The sequence below is a fragment of the Protopterus annectens genome, chromosome 2.part2, assembly GCF_019279795.1.
Source record: "Protopterus annectens isolate FY-2018-M chromosome 2.part2, PAN1.0, whole genome shotgun sequence".
In the NCBI taxonomy this organism is placed as follows: domain Eukaryota; kingdom Metazoa; phylum Chordata; order Ceratodontiformes; family Protopteridae; genus Protopterus; species Protopterus annectens.
This window is the reverse complement of record NC_056730.1, coordinates 1,141,661,009-1,141,686,894: the sequence shown is the minus strand read 5'-3', so window position 1 is coordinate 1,141,686,894 and position 25,886 is coordinate 1,141,661,009.

The following is a 25,886-nucleotide window of genomic DNA, read 5'->3' as shown; positions in this document are numbered from 1 at the left end:
CAACCTGTGTTAGCAAGATATCTGGACAGAACAGTGAATATAAGTGAGACAAAGGTCCATAAACAGGGACACTCTGTAAAGATAGCTCTTAGAAACACAGAATTTGATAGAATAACAGTTTGCACATTGGCATTAATGTCTGGAGTATGAAGTCTGAAACCCAACTGTCTGTCAGCACGTTCCAACTGCAGTCTTTAATGCTGAGCTACTGCTGTGCCAGAACACAACAGCGTATTATAGAGGTCCGTGCCATACCACTCAACTATCCGGATATTCACAGAATGACTAGGGTCACCACCTGTCCCACTTTGCGAGTAACAGTCCCTCTGTAGGCAGTTGTGTCCTGTGAAATAAATCAAGACATAGCAAATGTCCTGAGAGTTTATTTCCTAATTTACTTTAATAGTCACATAAAATGGTTATTTTATATATGAATCCTCAATATGTTATGTGAAGTAGCATAAGCAATTCAAATGTTACTAGAATAAGCTATTATATGTACAAAAAAGGTTAAAGTTCAGTACTATGCATGGCTGTAGGTATGTTTTGTCCTGGAAAATCTGACATCTCTACAGAACATGTCCCACTTTGGGCAGTCGAAAAGGTGGCAACCCTAAGAATGACCACAGGTTTGCCCCATTGTGTTGGTGTGTGCCTCCGACAATCTGCACCAGTGTGGTAAATAGCTGAGGATTGACATCACTAAATAATAAGAAATATCCTGAGTATAAGACTCCACAACCTGCAGAAAAGTCATGCTAATGCAAAACCTAGCATTCTATCAACGTTCTAAGCTTGTAAGAGCAATCGTTAAAATGTGTCCCTAATTGTCCCCCCATTGTGTAGGTTTTGTGCAGGTTCAGTGCTCTAAGAGGTTGAGAGGTATGGTCCATACATATTTACAGGAACAGCCCTTCATACTTGTGTAATGTACAACTGCATACCTGTAGTCACTTCATGTCCAAAAATAATAATCCCCATATGACTGTATACAGGTAATAGTCAAATGTGAATGGGAACACCCCTCACCGTGGAGTATGGACTGTAACAACCCCACCCATAATATGTAATGCCAACAGAATAAGCTGCTGACAGGTGCCCAAACACCTGTGTCTATAAACACAGGTAAAATGACAAAATAGGGAGATAATCCCTGTCCATATGCTTCGTCTGACATTTGACCTCGGCCAGGGAAGTTCCATTCACCAGGTGGACAAGCCTAAACCCAGATCACTACATGAACACCTTGACAACCAAAGACCTGTATGTGGCTGGACTATATGCCTTGGTGTTCTGCATATCCTCAGAGTGATTAATAATGCAGCCGGAGTCCACAGCAGTAGGCAATAGGGAATGTGTAATATGTAGTACCGCCTTTTTCCCAGCAGGAGAATGGATGCCTGTGTCATAGGTGAAGCGGTGAGGCATATGTTGATGTAGCTAAGTACTATGGGTGTGCATATCAATGAGGGAGAACACTAATAGAATAGTGGTTCCGGTATCCGGCCAACGTGAATGCAGTCCCGGTTGACCTACGACCACTGCACATATAACTTGAAAGTGTAATGAAAGCATTCGTGCAGTACACACATTTAAATATGTAAAGGTGAACGTGTGTTTCGCAGTTGTCCATAAACTGGAATACAGATATGTAACTGTTACGGTCAGAATTATGAAAGTTCACGGAAGCACTATTATCTATGAAACATATGTAACCCACAAAAAGGATATGCAAGTGCGCCTGCACGTGTGTAATCCGCTCACAGAATAGAAAATGAATGGAGTTTTCCCCACGTTCTATGTACATGGCTCATACCTGTTAAACCCGTAAAGTACGAAACCAGACAAAGCCATGACAACAACTGGCACAAATAGGGACAATCCCCAGATATTGCCCTAACAAACATAAAAAGTGGATAGAATAACAGGTGTGTCACTAGCATGGATTCTCTGAAGGGTATGAAGTCATAACCTGAAATGTTTGTCATTATTTACCAATGTCAGTCTTTAATGATATGCCACTAACTTGCCAGATAGACACAAGGTTATGAAAAACGGACCAAAGATAAGAGGCAAACAGCTGTACATGCAGCGGAAATCTGTACAGTTGAAAGGTATGATATGGAGATATATATACACATATATCCACAGACATAATCCAAAGCAAATTACGAGATGAGGAATGTACAGACAAATGTATATATGTACACATATATATATATATATATATATATATATATATATATATATATATCTATCTATACACACACGATACATGAATAGATATATACACAACAAACATATGTCCCTGTACATATAACACATGTACATAAATAGGTCACTGTATAGCTAATATGGATAGACAGACAGACATGCATGAAAGGAGAATACACCGATGGTTTCCAAACCATTGCCCGGAAAGTACCAGTGTGACAGTTCTACACATTAAACATGAATATAGGTGTCCTTTGCAGGACCCCAAAAATTGATCCTGTATGAAGTGCGAAACGTCATTGATGCAAAAGAAGTCACACCTGCAACTACGATATAGGTGTACATGCAACAGTAGCAGGTGCAAGGGTAATAACATATTGGTCGATTGAATGTATGATGTACGAGCTGATATCCGCAGAGTGGGGAGTGCTCAGAAGTGTCCTCACACTTTATTATCGCTCACATTAAACATGCCTAATGGGTACTGTGGAGGTGTGTCAGGTATGGGAATCATGGGTATGCAGAATTGGGCCAAGGTGTTGGTTGGCACAGATCTATTAGGTACGCCCCATGGGAGTGATCAATATACCTATGTGGGTATAGCACACTCCTACATTCTCCAAAAAGGTGCAACCCATCTACTGGATACTGTGTAAACCATTGGGGGAAGACGTAGGGACCTATATCAGTGTCATGTAGGCGATTATCATGGATGGACACGTGTATGACCAAGATGGTAACCATACCTGCCAGAATGTCAGAATAAGACAGCTGGACTAAGGCATAGTACATGACAGACAAATAGGGACTATATTAAATATACCTCAGACAAAGTCAGACCGTTGATAGAATAATTGCGTAGTCAGGAATACGAATGTTATGAGAGTTAGTAATCATGAAATAGAAATGTCAGTCATGATTACCTAACTGCACAGTCCATCATGGCTTGCCAGCAATCTACCAGAAAGGCTCATTATCATGACAAATGTAACAGAATCATAGGTCAAACCCCAGGGTATATACCCATAATGTGTACAGGTGAGAGGTATGAAGGTAACCCGTCCTAATGAAATGTACAGAACTAGTGATACTAGGTGGACAGGTGAGAAGATAGATGTCAGGACAAATGACAAAACATGTACAAGTCATAAGCATGTTTGTCCCCAAATGTGAATTACAACGTGTGGCCTGTGAAAGTCGATGTGGAAGGTTAATAGACTCAAAAGACATGTGTCCCTCAGGGTGTCATGCAGTGTCACCGATACAGTGTCCAGTCCCCCATACTCGTACGTGAGCTCTGCCACTGATGGAAAGTGCAAATACTGGTGTACACATAAGGTACATGATGGAATAATTAGTGTGGATAAGCACCTGTTGACCTGTGTGTGGAATATAACCCAGTGGGTGGGTGTATCCTGCAATAGGAATGTAATGGTAACTGGCCTGTGATGGCGCCTTGTATTGTGTGTATTGGCGTAAGGAAATTGATGTCCAGTATCAGAAACATACCTCGCAACCGTACAAATGTGCAGATGTATGCCTCAAATGTGTGGTGTGTTCCTCTCACAATCTGTACCTGTCTGCCAAATATCTGAGAACTAACGTCATTAAATAATGATAAACATATGTGTTTAAGACCCCAAATCCCTCAGAAAGGTCATACTAATGACTAAAACCTATAGTACTGTCAACTATCTATGTTTGTAAGAGCAATATGTAGAATCTGCCCCTATCTGTCCCCCCATCATGTTAGGCTTTGTACAGATGTTTTGCACTAGGAGGTTGATAGGTATGGTCAGAAACAGATACATGTCTGAGGAAACAGCATTATCGACCGCAAGATAACTCAGAAGGTATGAAAAGCACTGCAGTAGGAAGTTCATCCGCAGGTATGTGCTGACATGTCAAATGACACAGCAGTCTACAGGAAGTACCTATAGGGTGTCACCTTTACCAGTGATGACAGTGGGACATACCCACAGCCATGCATACATCACAAATAGACATAGCACACAGCAAAGCCTAGGCCATAATACACGAAGCCTCCGGCGTGTATGGATTGAGTGAGAGTACAGCAAGGAAAGATGACTGCCAGGCTATTCAGCAAACACCTGCAGGGGCGTGCAAGACTGCCCGTAACATGAACATTGCATGGACAATGTTGGGATTTGCAACATACCCTATTTGTATGTGTAAGCTATGCAAATGATGTAATTATAGGGTTGCCAACTTTCCAAATGCCCAAAGTGGGACATTTGTGCTACAAACATCAGATTTTGCAGGGCAAAACATACCCACGGCCAGTACAAAGGACAGAACTTCAGTTTTTTGCCTGAATAAAAGTTTATTCTTGTAGCATTTTATTTCCTTATTCTGTTTCTTATAACATTTAGGTGTTTCAGATACAGAATAACTGTTTTATGCAACAATTACATAAAATATAGAAAATAATTTTGTCCTAAAATCTCTGGACATTTGCCATTTTTTTCACATTTTTTGCAGGACACAACTGCCCAAAGAGGGACTATCCCTCGCAAAGTGGGACAGGTGGTAACCCTACGTAATTACGTGATACATGAAACAGTAAGCTGTCCATGCAAGAGCAGAGTTATGTGCAGAAATGTACCCTGATGTTATGTGACTAACGTTTTTCACGTTGCTAAATGGAGCAATGACAGCTGCAAATACAGTATGAATACAGTCGAAGAAGCATGCCAATGTCTAAGTCCAAGGCCAGTGGTGGCTTTGTCCATTGGATATCAATGAACCAGTAGTTGTCCTCCCCCGATCCCTGGTGTGGAAGCATAGAGCAGCGCCACGAGAATGCGCTGCGCTTCAAAACAAGACATATGGATGATATACATACAAAATGTAGGTTTAGTTAGATGTTAGTATGCCATGCAGATGAATGGCAAGCTGGAGACAACATGGCTACTGTGTACTGGTACTTATGTATGGAAGCGCTCTGTCAGAGATGTAATGAAGCATTTGTAGGCAATGTGAGGCAAGTGAGGCTGAGGATAGTGAATCACAACATGTCATGCCATATGAGCCAAGCTTCTACAGTGTAGTGTAGGTTAAGGGGACTATTAGAGTAGAAGATAGGTGACAACATGAGTGTGTATGTACAAAACACTGTAACCTCACCAGTGCAGAGTCACATGTGTGCTGTCAGTACTCAGTGGAAGAGGTGTGTCATGAGCTATCCTAGGGAATGTCAGGAGACTGAAGGCGTACGCCATGGATACCACCGATGTGACCTGCAAACCTGCCCACAGTGTGTCTGCGCGGCGTGCGCCAGTAAGCCTGAGTAAGAATGTGTGCGCGCGTGTTAGCCCGTGTGCATGTGTGGAAGAACGAGTAAGCTAGTGTACGAATGGTGAAGTCCGTGTAATGTCGTGTATGCGTTTGTAAGCATGTATACATGTGTACTACACACATCACACATGTACTGCACACACAGACACACATGCTGCCAATACTACATACATCAGTGAAATGGCACATGGATGGAGACTACATCATCAGAAGTAACAGTGCTGTAAACTATGCTACAGTGATGGTCATAAATGCAATGCATCATGCCTGCTGAAGTACACCTGGAAGTAACACACTGTGTGTTAACAGCATGCTAACATCAATACAGTGGAATAAAGCCACTGTGTGCAGCAGCACCAGGTTAGTCAGATCCTGCATCAATGTTACACATCACAGGTGATGGCACAGGTGACATCATATGCACAGGGTGTGGTGTTAACATGTCCAGAGCTGTCATAGAGCCATCCAATGTACACGTAGGTGTGTGTGTGTGTGTGTGTGTGTGTGTGTGTGTGTGTGTGTGTGTGTGTGTGAGGGACAATGGTTATTGCATGGCCCAATGGTGGTGCAATGGGTGTGTATATGTGATAGCCATAGCTGTTTGTGGTAAGTGTGTGTGTCTGCATATAAACAGGTACAGCATGTGTCAGCCATATACAGGAGGTTGTGGAACAGTCACAGACCGTACCTGCCAGGCTGTAGAGATCCCCATTACTGGCCATGGACACCCCTCCATGCATCCAACACAACCCAGTCCTGCACCTGTCAATATCTACACATGCAACCTGTGGATAAATGTGCGTCTGTAATGTTAACCTGAGGTGCATAGAATTGACAATTACTACAGACAGATATGAGCCATACTCACACTCCAATGTAATAACCACTGCTGACTGTTGCCGAGATCTGCATACGACCAGTCAAAGGTGCTGCACTAACATTGTTTCCAATGCCCGTGTAATACCCAGCAACACAATAACCAGTCACTACACATGTATAACCCACGATCACTACAGCACACAGTATGTGCACTATCACAGAGCCATAGCAGATGTACATACTTCCAAGGTGCTCACGTACAGACAATGCAGCACAGTCAAGAGTGATAATCTCAACATACATATCTATATACAATATACATTATATATATATATATATATATATATATATATATATATATATATATATATATATATATATATATATATATATCTATATATATATATATATATATATATATATATATATATATATATATATATGTAGATAGATATACACGCACACACACACACACACACACACACACACACACACACACACACACACGTGGCAGGGTTGGGAGCAGAACATAAACGTAAGCACTGTACCACACGACAGCATTATGCAGTTACAAAACGCGCTACCGTGATCAGTGGATCATATGATTCACACAGGCACACGTCTAGTCTGCAGACAGCAGCATCAAAGGCAAAGACGCCGCACGGATGTTATGGAGAGTGAATACTGTAAAAGCAATGTACTGTTGTCATGCAACTGGAAACACACACACACACACACACACACACACACACACACACACACACACACACACACACACACACATGGCAGGGCTGGGAGTCGAACATACACCTAACTACCCTAACACACTATAGCATGACACATTTACAGAATGCGCTACCGAGATCACTAAGCACAGCAGTCCCAGAGGCAGACATCTAGGTGCGTGTCATCATCTGCAAAGGCAAAGACGTCGGTAGGAAACTGCTGTGGTGTGTGGCATCTAAAAGCAAGACTGCATCCCCAGGCAGACGGGAGCATGCACGCAAACACACACACACACACACACACACACACACACACACACTTGGCAGGGCTGGGAGTTGAACATACACCTAACTACCCTAACACACTACAGCATGACACATTTACAGAGCACCCTACCGAGATTACTATGCACAGCAGTCCCAGAGGCAGACATCTAGGTGCATGTCATCATCCGCAAAGGCAAAGACATTGGTAGGAAACTGCTGTGGTGTGCGGCATCTAAAAGCAAGACTGCGTCCCCAGGCAGACGGGAGCATGCGCGCAAACACACACATACACACACACACTTGGCAGGGCTGGGAGTCGAACATACACCTAACTACCCTAACACACTACAGCATGACGCATTTACAGAACGTGCTACCGAGATTACTAAGCACAGCAGTCCCAGAGGCAGACATCTAGGTGCGTGTCATCATCCGCAAAGGCAAAGACATCGGTAGGTAACTGCACTGGTGTGCGGCATCTAAAAGCATGACTGCATTTCCAGGTGGACGGGAGCATGTGCGCAAACACACACACACACACACACACACGCACACACACACACACACACACACACACACACATACACTTGGCAGGGCTGGGAGTTGAACATACACCTAACTACCCTAACACACTACAGCATGACGCATTTACAGAACGCGTTACTGAGATTACTAAGCACAGCAGTCCCAGAGGCAGACATCTAGGCATGTGTCATCATCTGCACTGACAAGGACGCCAACAGGGATTGTATAGAGAGTGATCAGTCTGAAAGCATACAGACATATTACTGTCCCACGGTACATGTAGACAAACATATTGCAGTGGTGTGATCATGGCTACGTAAGATGTACTGTGCACCACGACAACATGACATAGTCATGGGACGCCCCACAGACAGTACACCCTTCAAGATAGTCGACCAGTGTGTACTCTGTAGGCATCCATCATGACATTGAAAATGGACATCTGTTGGCTGGATGACCACCATGGCTATACAGGATGTCAACGGCCATGCACAGAAGGACATCACTGACACAAGGTGTCACTGGGCATGGCCACACTATTAGTAATACACGTCCATTCGGACTGTACTGTGTGTCGATCTACACAACGGCATACTGGGCATGCTCACACACTTAGCAGTTGCAAAGGGCCGTCTTGCATGCGGACGGAGTCTCAACTCACAAGGGTTCAGTTGGGACTGTCATGTGTGTCCATCTACACAACAGCGTAATGGGCATGCTCACACACTTAGCATTTGCAAAGGGCCATCTTGCATGCGGATGGAGTCTCAACTCGCAAGGGCTCAGTTGGGACTGTCATGTGTGTCCATCTACACAACAGCGTACTGGGCATGCTCACACACTTAGCATTTGCAAAGGGCCGTCTTGCTTGCAGATGGAGTCTAGACATGGAAGGGCACAGTAAGGCATAACTGTCCCGATGCACAGAGCAGTCATAAACATGCAGTGACCAGCACACGCTCAGCTGCCATCACAGCTGTCACAGGTGCAGATCCCAGATGTACACACCGCAGTCTACACTGTAGCCCCCGAGACATCACTATGTCATTGCTGCAGCAGTACACAGCCATACATTACCACAATACCATGTGACACATGACCAGTGGACTGTACAGAGGTCTACAGCAACTGTGCAGGGTACACATGTACTGAGAGGGTTCCAACAGGTGTTATGCATTGCAAGTATACCACTATACATGACCAGGTCAGCTCAAGACATACCAGGGTCCCAGGTAATACACAGCTGTGACACATGAGTGTTGCTGTACACCAATGAACACGCATGTTTGGATATGTCAAACATGTGATTGTAGTGGATGTGTGCATGGACGACACACAACACATATGTACATAGCTAAGCCTTTGCTGTCCCCCATGCAGAACAGTGGCCTAAGCAATCATACACACGCAAATGGAAGGTGGGGCCATGTCTGTTGAATGCTCACAGTACAGGCGGTAGCAATGTCGGAGGACACATTCCCCTGTAGTAGTCACCCATGACACCCGTGATATCATACCACAGTCCATGTGTCATGTATGTCAACACACATGTCCACCAATAGCAATGCATACAAACATGGCTACAGGAGACACATGTAGGACCAACAGACATGTACAATCTGTACTGTGCATGCAGCAACCATGCATGTGCAGTGGCTGATGTCCGTACCACAGCTGTGCCCAACTACAACATGCAGTCGCAATGCAGCCCCATCATTGACACCTGTATATGGTGACATACAGACAGTACAGTTGGTTGTACATCCAGTATGGAGGGATCTATGTACATAACGTGGTGATCCACCTGTGTAGATGTATGTGTGAGAGGGATGGCTCACAGGTGTGTCACACGCCACCCTACCATGCCATGTGCAAACAGCACGCTATGTCACTGTTACTTGATGGTGATGACTTAATGCATACACATCGGTCAGGTGTAGCCAACTGTATGTCACGTGACACCTGTATCACTGACATCCACCCATGTGCACATAGCCACACAATTGCCAGACATAGCATTGGTACACATACTGCGGACAGTACCGCTGCATGTCTATCAAACAGATCATCTTATGGCAGGTGTAGCATTCCCAGCACTGTCATGTGTGTCTGCTTGTGTGACCACACATGCCAAATATGGTGGGGACTATGTCCCAGATGTAACACATCCCTATACACCATTGTACAGATCTGTACATACTGCAGTGTGGAAAGCATGAGGTCGGCAGGTGTGGTGCATCACACACATTGGCTATCCGTACACACATAGCTGGTCACCACAGTGTGTGTGCATGTATGTATGGCTGTCTGGTGCTTGGTGTGAAGGTGTATGCTACCATACTGTGGAAACAGGATCAGTAACCCCTCATGGTGATGCAGTCTACTACCCTGTTGATGCCATCGGTCCCAGCCATACTGGCTACCTGTGCATGTCCCATCTTTGTGCCATGTCGTGTGGGTGCAAAGTACTGCGAGGGTGATGGCAACATAGGCACGGGTCCACACATGAACACTATGGGGTGTGTTATAGTGCAGTAGACCCCGTGAATGTGGCCATGTACCTGTACTGTGACAGGGTATCACTGCTACACAGTGTGGCCTCATGCTATCAGGTGGCCTCTAATGTCATCATTGGCCTGACCACTGTGTACAACCCCTGCACCATGTCAGCATACCTGTAATGTTTCCCGGTATGTATGTCACATCTCTGTCCGCTGTAGCCTGTTCAACTGACCACATTCTTCAGGTGCAGAATATGTGTGGACATCTGTGTCATGTTCGGACATCTGTGTCATGTCCGACTGTCCAACAGTCGGGTTGAGGGTGCATTTAGCATGCTGATATTGCCATACATGCCTGTGAGTACTCCACATTTACACATGGAGGACTGCAAACACTGTTACCTGTAGGCACATGCCAGTACACCATAGGAGGGAACCAGGGCATTACCAACATGCTGTTACTGTTGTAACCGAGACACATACTGTGAACATATCACAATGCATGCTGCATCTGGACTACATGGTATGACTGGTGCATGTTGACAATACACCACTGATGTCACATACACATCTCTCAGTATTCACACATGTCCAATGCAACATACACATCCCTCAATATGCATACACAAGTAATGTTAGATACACCTCTCTAGTCTGTTCACCCTGTGCATCAAACCACATGAGCATATCCCTGCACCGATGGTGTGGATGACAGGGATGTGGCACAGGCTTCATCATTTGCACCGGCACTATGAGAGTGGCCATGTGAGGTGGCATGCACGCGTTGACCTGTACTAGGTGGTGTAGCTGGCCTACGTCCATATGTCCTATGCCTCACCCCTACCAGATGTTCCAGCACAGACAGCTCACGCTCACGGATTGCCATGCCACGGTCGAGGATTCTGACCATGTCACCCAATCACCTGTCCAGAACATCAGCAAGCTGCTGTTGAGCACCTGCCAATGCCTGGATGTTGTTGTTTAGGGTACTGACAGCAGCCCTCTGCACCCTCTGCCCTTCTCTGTTCTGCTGTTTGGCACGTGCCTGTGCCGCCATTACAGTCTGGAACATGCGTCTGGTGATCCCAGCTGCTGCGTTATGTCCTGCAGGTGCATGTCTGCCAGAGGTCCTCCTACGAGCAGCACCAGCCACATGCCTGTGTGGCACATCTGCAGTCAATATACTGCCACCATGGTGTGGAGACACACCTTCTGTAGCCACCACACGTTCCTGTTCAACGTTAACAAATGATGACTGTCCTTCCTCTATGGCCACTGTAGATGCGGTATGTGTTGGCAGCTGAACTGTGTTTGGGGAAGAGGAGGACATAACTGGGATGGCAACCGTTGTCACAGATTCTGCCCCTGACATCCTTGCCTGTACCTCGTGCATATGTTCATCACTGCTAGCATCTGTGGGGACACTGTCAGATGGACCACAGGAGGGTAATGCACCTACATCACCTGTGAATGCAAAGAAATACTCTACATTACAATAGACACACCAACACACACACACACACACACACACACACACACACACACACACACACACACACACACACACACACATACACACACACCCACACACACCCACACACACACACACACACACACACACACACACACACACACACACACACACACACTGACACACCATGCATGTGAGATGACAGATGGCATGCAGCATGCTTGTGATACAGCTGACAGCATGCAGCTCAGACATCAATAGTGTTTTTAAGCATACCCCCTGAAATGCACACTGTAGCAGGCAGGTGTCATATCATTATCCATGCAATTCACACGATCATGGTTGCATGCATGCATCCCCATGATACACCATGTTGACCAGAACAGGATAACAGTACACATGGCTGACGTGACCTTGACATGTAATATGCTGACATGTTCATTAACATGCATGCATGCCTGACACAATGGTGTCGTGACACATGTACAACATTGTACTGGGAATCACATTGTGGTGTTGTCCATATGCCCTACAGATAGAACGCATGTTGAGCAAATGTGCATGGGCATGGTAGGGGACTGGGCCATCTACATTGCTGTACAGTGTGATATACAGACACCGTGCCATTGCATGGCATCATGAGGTGTCTATATTGCTAAACAGTGCATGTTATGTAAACATTGCATATCCAGAACTGCATGCATACCCATGACATACCTGTGGATTGTGACCTATGATGCTGAGGTGTATACACACCCAACCATGCTGTGTCATGTGTCAGGTCACTGGAGGACATACAGATGACACCCCTGCACGATGACTACAGAGTGTTAGCTGCCTGGCAACCATGTCCACACATAGCAGACCTGTCACATCACCATTTCACACATGACATTGATGTACCATGCACACATGGTGCACAGTTAACAGTGATGTCTTATGGCAGGGGGGAAAGGTACTGTTTCTGTGGCCTGGTGTCACTGTCAGTGGAATCTGTGAAGGTGACTACCATCATGCTATGACACAGACAGTATGTTCAACACATCATATGAGGTACATGTCACTGACACCTCGCTAGCTGTGCACAAGCAGTTATGATGTGCAGCGTACCACATCACCTGTACAATCGGTCTAGTACGGCTGTACTTGGAACATGTGTGGACAAAGTGGGACAGGGTGTATCCACATCCCGTCTTCTGTGTGGTTACACGTCTCTGGCCATCCCTCATGGCCATGTGTGCACATGTGTTGGTCATGTATGTGATGGCCGTCTATCACACATGTCTGTGTTGTCCCATATGACATACACCCGTAGATGTTGATTATGTCACCATCCACAGGGCTATGCAGACAACAGGTGTATGTGGGGTATGGGTTATGGGGAATTGTGACAATATTGCAACCAAAACGCTACGTGTCTCGGACATGTCAGATCGAACATCACCATGTGTGAAACCTTTGCAGGGGCATATAACACAATAGTGATGCCTGTGGTCTGCCCATATCACAGCTCACTGTGCGGTACTGGTTTGTGTACCACACATTCTGTTCCACTGTATAGTACATATGCCTCCATTGTAGAACACCTCCACCATTGTATGCACAGCTGGACACACATGTAGCAATGACAAATACTGTAGTTTCATGTCTGTGTATCATTTCAGTTGTATATATTGCACATGGGTGGCCTGTGTGGATGATGGGTGATGTAAACTGTATATCCATGTATTAACTGGCCACATGGCGAATAGATCTATGCTTTGACATGCCTGATACTGATGATAGACTCACCTGCAATGGAGTCTTGTCTGTGCAGCACGCCAGAGGTACCTGTATAGGGTGACACAGCAGTATGAACATTATCCATGACTGTATGACAGCCACAGGGTGCACAGTGCAGGTTAACACATTCGCCTGTACAATAGCATATAGTCAGCACATGTGTGCATACCATACCTCTCAACCTCTTAGAACAATAAATGTGGACAACACCTACTATGATGGGGGACATATAGGGACAACTGTGACATATTGTTCTTACTAACCCGGATATTTGATAGACCAATAGGTTTGCATGCACATGGGTTGGCAACGGAATGTGCAGTCATAAACACAACTGTATGTCATCATTTAATGACTCCATTCCTCAGCTATTTGCCAGAAAGAGACAGATATTAAGGGGAACACACTAACAATATGAGGCAGACATCTGGACATCCTGCAATTACCTGTACAGTTCGGAGGTATGGTGCATACACAGGGTAGCATAAAGCATGTATGTCCACATACCTTGCATATGTTGTTACATTACATGATGTACACTGACACATGCACATATGTGGGATATACTGGCCATATGTTCAGTACTGACTTACCAGGCAACTCCAGGCTCATTGGTTGGGAGACACCCACCTCCATGATGGCAGCTAGTGTTTGTGGGGGCTGTTCCGAGGGTGTTCCCAGACTGGCCAGTAGCTCCTCCGTGTGTGTGAGTGGAGGCTGGGTTGGTGGCCCACCACCCATACCACCTTGTTCTCTGGCGATTGCAGTGGCACGCTGTTTTGCATAATGTATGAGGTCCGTGCAGTGTCTGCGCACCTGCTGGTAGGTCCGGTTGTGGCCGCCCACTTCGTTGACCCTCCTGCGAAGATCCTGCCACAGGTCATCCCACTGCTGTGCATGCTGTGGCACGTGGCTGAATAACGCCTCGTAGTTCTCATGGAGGTACGGTATTACGACATCATCCTCCTGTCGGCTATATGCTGGTAGACGTGTATGCGGCAATATCTGTAAGACATGATGAAGGTGACAGCTCACATTTACAGACTTGTACAGTTATCTTTGCACAGTTATCTTTGCAAATCAACATGACACTAACACGACTGGCATGTATGTGTCCCACACATGTAACACCCAGTATGCATTAGATATCATCCCCATATATGTGTGTCAACTCATTAGTGTTCCTACTGCATGTGACATCAGTCTCCATGTGGACATGTCTGTTTGCATGCACTGGTGTTCTTACCTATCTACCCATGCTTGATGTATCCATGGTAATGCTGTTGACCTAGATGCTGTGGATATGTCACATATCAACACAGACACATCCTTACTGGACTTGGGCAGTGACAGTGCACCAAGTACGCATGGAAACCTGTACATGCATCTGTTTTTCCATAGACATCTACAATGCACAGCTGTTCAACATCCTGCCACGGATCACCTGTGTTGCACATGTGATAGACATGGGACAGTGGCTAGTCGGACGTCATTCGCAGGTAAGGTTATCGGCTATAGCATGTACGGGCTGGGTTTCCTAGCTGCATCCGACACCCATTACGCCACCACGAGGGGCATCAGTGACACATCACTGATCCAGATAGATGATAGTACATCTACCATACGGCCATCACACCATGTATGGCAGGGGTGATATGTGCAGCTATGTGGACAGGGCTGCATGGTATGGTGGGAGTATGTCACAGGTATGGTACAGGGATCTGTCCAGCATGTGGCCATCCTAGTCGTAGGACGGTGATTGTCCATGATGTATGTCTTTCAGATCAGGCTATGGACATGTAGCATGTCTAACAGCATAATGTCGCATATGTCTGTATACAAGGTGGATAGCATGCTGCATACTGGAGCTGAGTATTGTGGAGGCTGGTATTGGCCATCCACGCATGGGCCCTAGCCCTGAAGGGTGATGTGTATTCCAATATTGGTCATATGGGTGCTGTGTATACCCGTCCAATGATCTCCGTGCACATGGATACCACCCTGTCATGTCATGGGTACCTCGGATGACTACCTAAAGGGCCAGGGAGATGTCTCCAGCTCAGGGAGGTGTACTACACTACACCATCCCTAACACAGTGTCCATACTGTTGACCACAGCCTAGGTGTTTCCTAATGGGTATGGGGGTATTCTCCTACTGGTGTCATTGCTGATATCATCCACCAGAATGTGTACATATGTCACACACATCACACACACAGCCCTGTGACAACAATTGCCCATAGGTCATGGCCTTTCACATCATCACATACACAGTTGGCTGACATTTGTCTGTGTGGTATGGGCTACAATGCGGGTGGGGTACAACACATTAACCCTGGTTTACTGTACCTGACACTGTGTGATATGCACATGTCACTGTAGCACCTTTGGTAGTTGTGAGTCTGTCAACAGGCCACTAGTAGAACACTCCTGTGACATACACAGCCATCTGTAGCCAAACATCCGTACTGTCTTGTACATCTGTACTGCTAACATCTACATTGATAAAGGTTCATGAACCTGCAGACCATACCCGGCAGTGTTCTGATGCGGTGCCACCAGTCATGACTGTTGTCAACACATGTGGGTTGATAGTATACGACACCATATCTGTAATGTGTGGGCATGCTCAGCACTTCTTCAGAGCTTCTTAGCAAGTTATGACCTACTGCTTAGTTTAGCACCCATTTCACACCAGTCCTCACAGGTACACTGTATGTCCATACATTTCCAGCTTGATAACTGCACAACAGCTGTCGTACACATATCACTCACATACCTCATGAGACATGGTGGTTTCTATGGCCTGTCCACCTGCCACGTACCACTTATATACAGGCATGTCCAACTGGCACGTACCAGTGCTATTGCCTGTCTCTGTTGTACATGTGGCAATAGAGCTATACTCATGTCCACAGTCAATGCACACCTCCCAACATACAACAGTACAGCCTGTGGGGAATGCACATATGCAGACCTGCTAGGGGTTATACTGTCACCAACCCTGACTGCACCTGACAGTCATGTGGGGTTCTGCAACATTGGCAATGCACCCCACACATCACATGGTCCCACATGATCCCCACCACAGGCCACACATATGGAGACACCTTGTACAGTACCCCTCCATACTCTGTGTGGGCACCGACAACAGCCCACATCGTCAAACACAACCACACCAACCTGTAGCCCACAGACACGTGTGCCCATCACATACAGCCAATAGGGTGTCAGAATATACTCAACACACCTGTCTTAGGTGAATGTCGGCAGTCAAACTGCTGTTCCACTCAGCAGGCTACACAATGCAATAGTCACTCACATCCTGCTGTCCAGTAACTGGTTTTGCAACATAACATATGCACACATGCCACAAGTCAACAGGTATGGTGTGACTCCCCTTCCATGTTTGTGTGACAGACGTTGTCACTCAGGACATAGACTACGTGTGCAGGGACATGCAATAGCCCACCAGTGTTGTCGCCCTGCTGGTGTGGTCCACGCCCTGGGAAGCATTTTGTGTTCATCCAGACCTGTTACCACTGCACTACGAATGACTGTGTCACTCCCAACAGTTGTTCCTGCTTCTGCTGTCATTCCACAGGCATCTAGTATACGTCCACTTTGACAGACCCGGCCAAACAACATGATGCTGTGGCACAGTTGACCTGCACCTGTCAGCCCTGGGAGTACAGATCACATGTTGGTCTCTTGCTGCTGTTATACTGCCTGTCTTGCACAGTGCCCAATAACAGTCACCACCAGAACAGGAACAGGCTAGCGAAGCATGTGGTCATGTCACACAATGCTTGACATCATCCTGTGTGATGCACACAGGCAAGGCACACCTGACACTGCACCACTGCAATATCTCTGCAGTGACTGGGACCTACCTGTTGGCTCTGCAGAGCACACCTGCAATGACTGGGTATAGACAGACCGTGCCTCTCAGGCACGTACCTGGACTGGCACACCCACAGCTGAGGTGACCCCATATTCCACTATGTTGTACACACATCCCAGCTGGTTACTTCGCACAATGCATCACAGGTGCTCCACGTGCATATGACTGTGTCCAGAACTACTGCTGCTACTAATGTGAGACTGACAGTAACCCACACCTAACTGTGATAGCCGCACATGTACTGACACATTAGGCGTACACTGTGTGTGAGTCATAACCTCCACTCAGCTGGTTCGACCCATACACCACCTCCAAGACCAACAGTATCCTTGACATGGACACTACCAACATGTGACTGCTGTTCGACACCTGTGGTTGTCCCCTCATTGGTGGAATCCGAACATCTGCTACCCACCCTTGTTAGCCACATACCAGCACCACACACTTCACGGCATACACAGTAGATGAGTACTACAACACCAACTACAGATGTCGTATGACAGTGGTAGTTCTTGTCGTGACACACGTGCAGGTGGACAATGCACATGCAAACACTGAGACATACCCCAGTGCACTTCAATAGCATGTACACGACAATGTGGTTCATGCTATTCCACACAGAGCCATGCAGGTACACACCAGAATACTCTGGGGGTGCAGTCCCACAGACATACTTTACAACAACAGGTGGGGGCTGTTACACAGTGGTGTGCATTCCCATGGGTGGGGTGACGCACTGGTCAGCCTCGGTAGGGCCACAGGATACCATATCACATACACCATAACTAGCTACATACGCACTACTGCGACACATTCCGAGATGTACAACAGGGCATTTTTGTGGTATGTCAGTAGTCGTGTGCAATACCCACATCTGCTCACACATACAACTGTCACTCTTGAACATGACAGTAACAGGTGATGTTGGCAACATCCTGTCTGATGGCTTCATTGCTAACATTACACCCTCTCACTCCCTGCAGGGCCACATTCCTTGCAGGTACATTGCGGTGTACCTGCAGTCACACCTACACAGTACTGACCTGCACTCTATATGTCCTAGGACACAGGTCCCTTGTCACCCTGCAATATCCCAGGCTGTGATGTCCACAGAACTCTGAACAGCATTTCTCCCCACTGGGACACCATATTCAGTAATAGCCTTGTACCAGACATTGTGGCCCCTGACTGGCACACAGTGACTGTAACACTCCTCACAGGTGGTGCCACATGGCATGACTGGGACTATTGCCCTACACACCTCACTGGTCTGTTATGCATGGCTATAGGGCACATAATCATGGACATCATTTGTCGAGTCTTTGTTGTGCCCCAGTCCTTTGATGCCAGCTGGGTTGGTCTTGTTGGGGCCACAGCATGCCTCCTACACTTGTTGAACACCTTTCCTACAGTCACCAGAGTTGTTGATGACAACACAGGTGTCCACACAGCCTGCATTGTCCTCTCGCTGCCATTCAGCACCGTTCTCCATTCTGGTATTGACTACATACACATCCACCTACACATCACAACATATGTCTCTGGATGTTATTCAATGTGACTAATGGATGGGACACACACACACTGAGGGTGGCATACCAAATCACATACTGCAATCCAGTTACACTTGGCTTACCACAGTCCTCGGTCATGGGGCCCTCATGTTCGGTATATGCTTCCCTGAGGTACAGGCTACCACTGAGGGGACTTCCCTGCCTAGCTTTACAGACCACTGCATACCCAGTGCCATTGTTGCTCCCCCAGCTGATACAGACCCCATCCATATGGGTGTCACTGTGACAGATACCGATATGAACATCATGGCCTCTACCTGCATGGCACTTGGTGTGTACATCACCTTTGCAGTACACCATCCTCCCACTGGTTATCACATAGGTGTTATTCCCCTACATACATGTTGCATTGTACATGTGTGTGAGACACATGTATGTCGCACACACTCCTGTGATTACCACATTGCCACTGTGGCGTGGATATCCTCCTACATGTTCACACATGTCTGTCCTGGGTGTGTAGCTGGTACATAGGCACCCATTGTACCTCTGAACACCGGACATATACACACATCCATGGGTACAACACCCCACATAGGGTGTACCTCACAAAACAGCTTTACATACCCCAACATTAAAATGCCATGATGTTTATTGAGCTACATCTGGTGACGTATGCGGCTTATGTGCAGACACCACATCTGTACACATTTGCAGACTACATACTCAGGGGTGACGTCTGCTGTAAAGACAGGGCCCATGTCTGCAAATATGTTTATGGATATACTCCGCATACACAACATACCACAATAGCCACTATGACCATGATGCTCATGGATATGTGCACACACGCGACTGTGTGTGGCATGTGCTTGGGGGATGCATTCCCAGACCGGACACTCACCATGCTTTGGGACATGTTTCCTATGTACATCACGCATGGACAGTCCGTAGCAGTGTTCATGTGATACCTCGCTTGCTGGATAGTGGACACATGTATGCCAGGGAACACTGCAGTGGCTGTACTGTGCAGTGATGCAGGTTACACATGGCTCTTCTGTACACAGGACACTACCCTGGAGAGGTGCCACTGGTGTGCACACTGTAGTTGTTGTTACACATTGACTTGCCAGACTTCATGGTACACCACTATGAACCTGTGCAGCTATTACATGTCCTTTGTGCATGGTTACTGGTATAGCCCTTCCAGTTAGATTGGCTGTCACGCTATTACAATGTCCCATGACTATGGGCCATATATCTACTGTTATTGTACACGCCAATCACGTTCATGTTTGTCTGTCACATCTCTTCCACTATTCTAGTATGGGAGTAATGTTTGCGTCCTTTGCAAATGCACAGAGTGGAGTACATAGTTATTTCATCATAACTGTTTATACATATCTTAATTACATAGTACTCACATCACTATATGATACCATTGTTATGCATCATATGCTTGTTCTCCTGTGTAACATATCTGACGTATCAATCTACTGTACTATACATTACACATGTTTTACATGGTATCCCATAATTCAACCATTACTTGCACAGAGGGTCCATCTTAGACATGTCATTGACATTATATGCCTATACACATGCGTACTGTTACAGTATATCTACATATACTATCCCCTGCTATGGCACATACTTATTGGACATACCCTGCCACTGACGGCGGGTCGTATGACATTGTTCTCTTCAACGCCGTCATGTTGCATCCCTTGTGGTGTCTGTGCTGTTTACCGTGTGGCCCACTGCTGGACACACATCTTCTACAAGCATTGGTATGATCAGCGAGACATCACTACATAAATACCATTCCCCACTTTATGCATGGTGGACACTGTTAATTACTGCAAACCAGGCTATGCATACACTGACATTACGTAATTCAGAAAATACTATACATACAGTTAGTGTTATACGTACCTTGATATCGTTCTGGTGTTTTGTCTCTATCTCACTCCTCTGTATCACTCTTTCAACTGTTATACGGTATGAGCATACAGTTTGCATATCTGGCAAGTCATCCTTATATACGTCTATCCCTGCAACATGTGGTTTACTGCCGCCAGTTGATGGTCCGGTGTGACTAATTATGTGCACTTCAGCTGTGCAGCTACTTCATTCACCAATTATGTGGCAGCAGTGGGGTATAATTGAATTCTCCACCGGGGCGTTGGCCATTTGCCCTGCCTTTGTGGAGATGGCCTGTATTGTGTTTTGTTGTGTGCAATTGCAACTGCTTTGTGTACAGCCAAGTCTATTTTGGGGTCATATCCCTTGTGGATTGTGTGTGATTCTACCAGTGACTGTACCTATCATCCCACCCGTCTGATAAAGGACTATTGCAAACACCTGTAACATCGCCGTTTGTTCCGTTATACGATGGATACAATTTTGCATGGCACCTTTAAATGTCTCTCACAAGGTATGTCAACGGTTCAGCATATGTAATTGACTAACTAGATGTTTGGGCTGTGGTTATGGTCTGTATTGCTATTGTTTACAGTGTAGGGGATGTAGGCGGATGTACGTAGCATATACGGTTTTGTGGGGCTTGCATTTCTACGTAGTCCATATATATGTGTGTGTGGGCCCCTTCCCTAATTACTGTGCTATCACTTAATAGACTTCTATTATGGGAATTTACTGTGGGCCATTGTTAATTGGTTTCAATATGGTATGCAGGTGGGGTTGATACTTCCATACCTCCGGATGTACGGCGATATGTGCAGAGATATTTGTAAATGAATGCTATCCCGTGTATGTCTGCTCCAGATATTTGCTATCATTGCAGTGGTGTTGGTGTCAGACCCTCTGTCACATGGCTTGCCACCTTTTCATATGGCCATAGTTGGACACGTGCGGGTCACACAGTGGTGTTTACAGGCTGACATATGGCCACGGTCAGTACACGGGATAACACATACTTTTATCCTCATTACAAACCTATTGCTCCTGGTCCTTCACTATGTATCAGTTTGCATGTAACATTTCCATTTCTTACATACAGGCATGAGTATTTCCTGCAACTATTGCATATTATGTGGGACATACTAATGTCCTACACTCATGGACAGTTGCCCTTTCTAATGTTTCATGTCAGGACACACCTGCCCAGGGGGGGCCGTCCCTCCCGATGTGGGACAGGTGTTTACCGCATGCCTACGGATAGCTATACCCACACCTACCGTAGTCATCTACCTCCGAGTTGCCACCTACAGACACACTATGCGGACACACACGACACACTTTAGTCACACGGGAACACACATGGCACCCTCATCACACACATACACAGGCTACATCACACACAACCACAGTTGTACACGGTACCTACATGGTCTGCACCGCCGACAGCGGTGACTACATGTCCTTACTATCGTCCTATTGCTCGCAGTTCTACTGTTCCAGTACTGTGTTCTTTCTGTCTTTCATCCTCCTGGTTACGTGTGTCGGTGTATGACATGTTCCATAGTTGGCGGTATCCTGTTTATTTGTACCTCAAAGCTGTTTAGAATGTCGTCGACCTATCTATATATTTGCAGATGCCAGTGACCCCTTGTATATCGACATATATCACACTATCACCCTTTCTATCTATATTATATATGTGTAGATATATATATATATATATATATATATATATATATATATATATATATATATATATATATATATATATATATATATCTGTATGTATATATATATATATATATATATATATATATATATATATATATATATATATATATATATATATATATATATATATATATTTATATCGGACAGGGGTGATGACAGGCATGCTACGCCTTTCATTGTGTGTTTGTCAGTGTATACTGCATTTCCTAGACTCCACATATTTGTGTCTGTACCTGTCACATTACACACCTGCCATAGGTTAAGATTACCTCCCTTCCCACTTTGCGAGGGACAATCCCTCTTTGTGCAGTTGTGTCCTGCGAAATATTTGTGAACATAGCAAATGTCCTGTGACTTTGGGACAAACATATTCCCTATAGTTTATGTCATTGTTGCATGTCACCCTTATTCTGTATCTGACCCGCCTACATGTTACAGGACACGGAACACGTACCTGCGACCATTACTAAACTATAAGCTTTTTATCTATGCAAAACACCGTTGTTCTGGTTTTCATCCTGGCCGGGTGTGTGTCATCCTGCTGACATCTGCCACATTGGTCATTTGAACTGTGGCAACCCTACCATACGTACATCTTGCCTAGCAATAGTGTTGGGTGATTGTGTACATGACTGCCTGTTCCACTCCTGGCAGTGGTCGTTTTACCCTTCAGAGCAGGCGCTATTTCTTCAGGTGTGACTAATGCTGGTGTCACCTGTTTTGTACATCATTGACCGTGATCTGCGCAGTGGTCGGTGACACTTAGCCCTGTTTCGCGCATATCCGTATAGTCGTATTTAAACATCGCTTACCAGCTGTGGGCAACACTTATTCCCGCTAACGTGTGCTACACATATTCTGATGACCTGCATCCGGACTGCATTACCCGTGCGGTCGGAATTATGTTACATCCCTTGCGGGACGTGGGACCGGGAACATGCACGACAGTCACTGTATGTACCACTTGGACATCTGGGGGTTGTACACGTAGTATGTAAATTTGTATGTGCAGTACACTACAGCAGTTACTCCACACTACACTCACATGGATGACTCCATTAGTTTACAACTTGATGGGTCCAGTTAATGGTATGTCCATGTGATGTTTACTGGCTGTACTCCAGCACTGGGTTTGTATATCACAATTAGGTACACCCGATAATTTGCTACACCTTCATACGACCGTGGATGCAGCATGCCGGGGTGACTAATGCCTGTCATGGGTACATCCCCTGCCTTGACACTACATCCATGATTACATTTTGTGGAGCCCCTCAGTAATGCGGTGGGTAATCCGTGATGACTGTGTGTAGGACAGTGCTTACACACATGTGCTCCTGCAATTGCCTCTGCTCCAGTACGTGACAGTTGCTTACTCGATGTTGTGGCGACGGGTGTCACTGTTTTCCCCGTTTGGTGTTTTGCCTCTGAAAATCGGGTGTGTACTTACCGATGTACCTGGGAACCTATACACACAGCACTGACAGATGCTGATGGGCGCATCTACTGTTCAGGTGTTGACAGTTCCGTATCCCCATGGCTGTTGCGTGTACAATGTTTGAGGGCTGCCTATGTAGGATTCCACAGTGGGCCACCTATACATCACAATTTACAGGTAGTCATGTTTGCGTGCCATCCATGTTACTGTGTGCAGGTGGGGAGGGGTGTCAATCCGTTGGAGCCTACACTGTCAAGGTATGTGTTATACGTTACCTCTTTGCCAAGGCAAAGGCATATTGGGCATGCCTCCGTCTACCTACTGGGGCTGGCACAGTGTGTCTGTGGTCTGGATCCCTCTGTGCCTGTGTTGGTCTTGGCACTTGCAGTGGGCTGTGAGGCCCTCCCCCATTATGACCCTGCTGCAGCTGTTTCTGCAGGATCATATTATGTAGCATGGCACATACTATGAAGATGTGGGCACACGTGCCTGGAGAGTACTGCAAGGCTCCACCAGGTGTGTCCAAGCACCAGAACTGTGATTTCAGCATCCTGAACACGCGCTCTATGATGATTCTGGTTTGTGCGTGTGCCTCATTATGGCGTTCTTGCATTGGTGTGTGTGCATTTCTGATGGGGGTCATCATCCATGGCTCCAGTGCATAGCCAGCATCCCCCACAAGGTGACCTTGTGGGATGTCCCCCCTGACAAATACCTGATACAGCTGTGAGGCATGCCAGATATGGGAGTCGTGGTAGCTTCCAGGGCTGCCAGCACACACATCCATGATATTGCCCTGGGCATTGCACATGACCTGGCAGTTGATGGAGTGGAATCCCTTGCAGTTTATGTAGCACCTACCATACTCAACGGGTGGTGACTTAATTTGTATGTGCGTGCAGTCAATCACACCCAGCACCTCTGGGTAGTTTGCCACATGGTGGAAGTGACGCATATTGCTGGCCAACTCCTCCTGAGTTTGGGGTTAACATGGCATCCAGGAACTGGTGTAGTACCCTGGATACTGATGCCTGTGAGATCCCCATTATATCTCCAGTTGGCCTTTGAAAGGTACCTGTGGCTAGTATTCGCAAGCTTACACATACCTTCGTGTCCACTGGGATGGGTTCCCCTCAGTTGTTTCTGGTTCTCAGGCATGGCTGGCATAGCTCTACTATTTGCTGTAAGATGTCCCTGTCCACCCTGTAATGCTCTACTATTTCCAGATCATGTAGCCCCTGGTAGGTTACCCTTGGTCTGAACACTCTTCTCCTCCTCCGAGGCCTATGGTGGTTGTCGGCATCATCCTCCACAACACTGTCGGTCTGTAACACATGCTGATGAATCACAGCTATGGCAGCTCCCAACATGTACATTTTAAAAGTTCCCCGCCTGTTTACACCTATGGTGCGGTGTTTGGGAATACACAGGTGTGTGTTGGGTGCTTTCACACTTTATACTGTTCTGCTGTGAACACTGATGATGTCATAGGGTGTGTATGTACGATCGTGGCTACAGGGTATCTTCTGTGTTTTATTTACGAAACCGCTATTGTGCTGCCTTTGGTGTTGCATTACATTTGGATGCCGTGCTTACCTCCTGCCCTTCCATTTACATTTGTGCACGTTACACCTACCATTTGCTAGCATGCATCCAGTTGCCTGCTTTCATTTGTACTTTCCTAGACCTGGCTTATCTTGCGTAATGTGTGCTATTGTCGATCTACTGTGGGTTTGCTTTACTCTGCTATGAC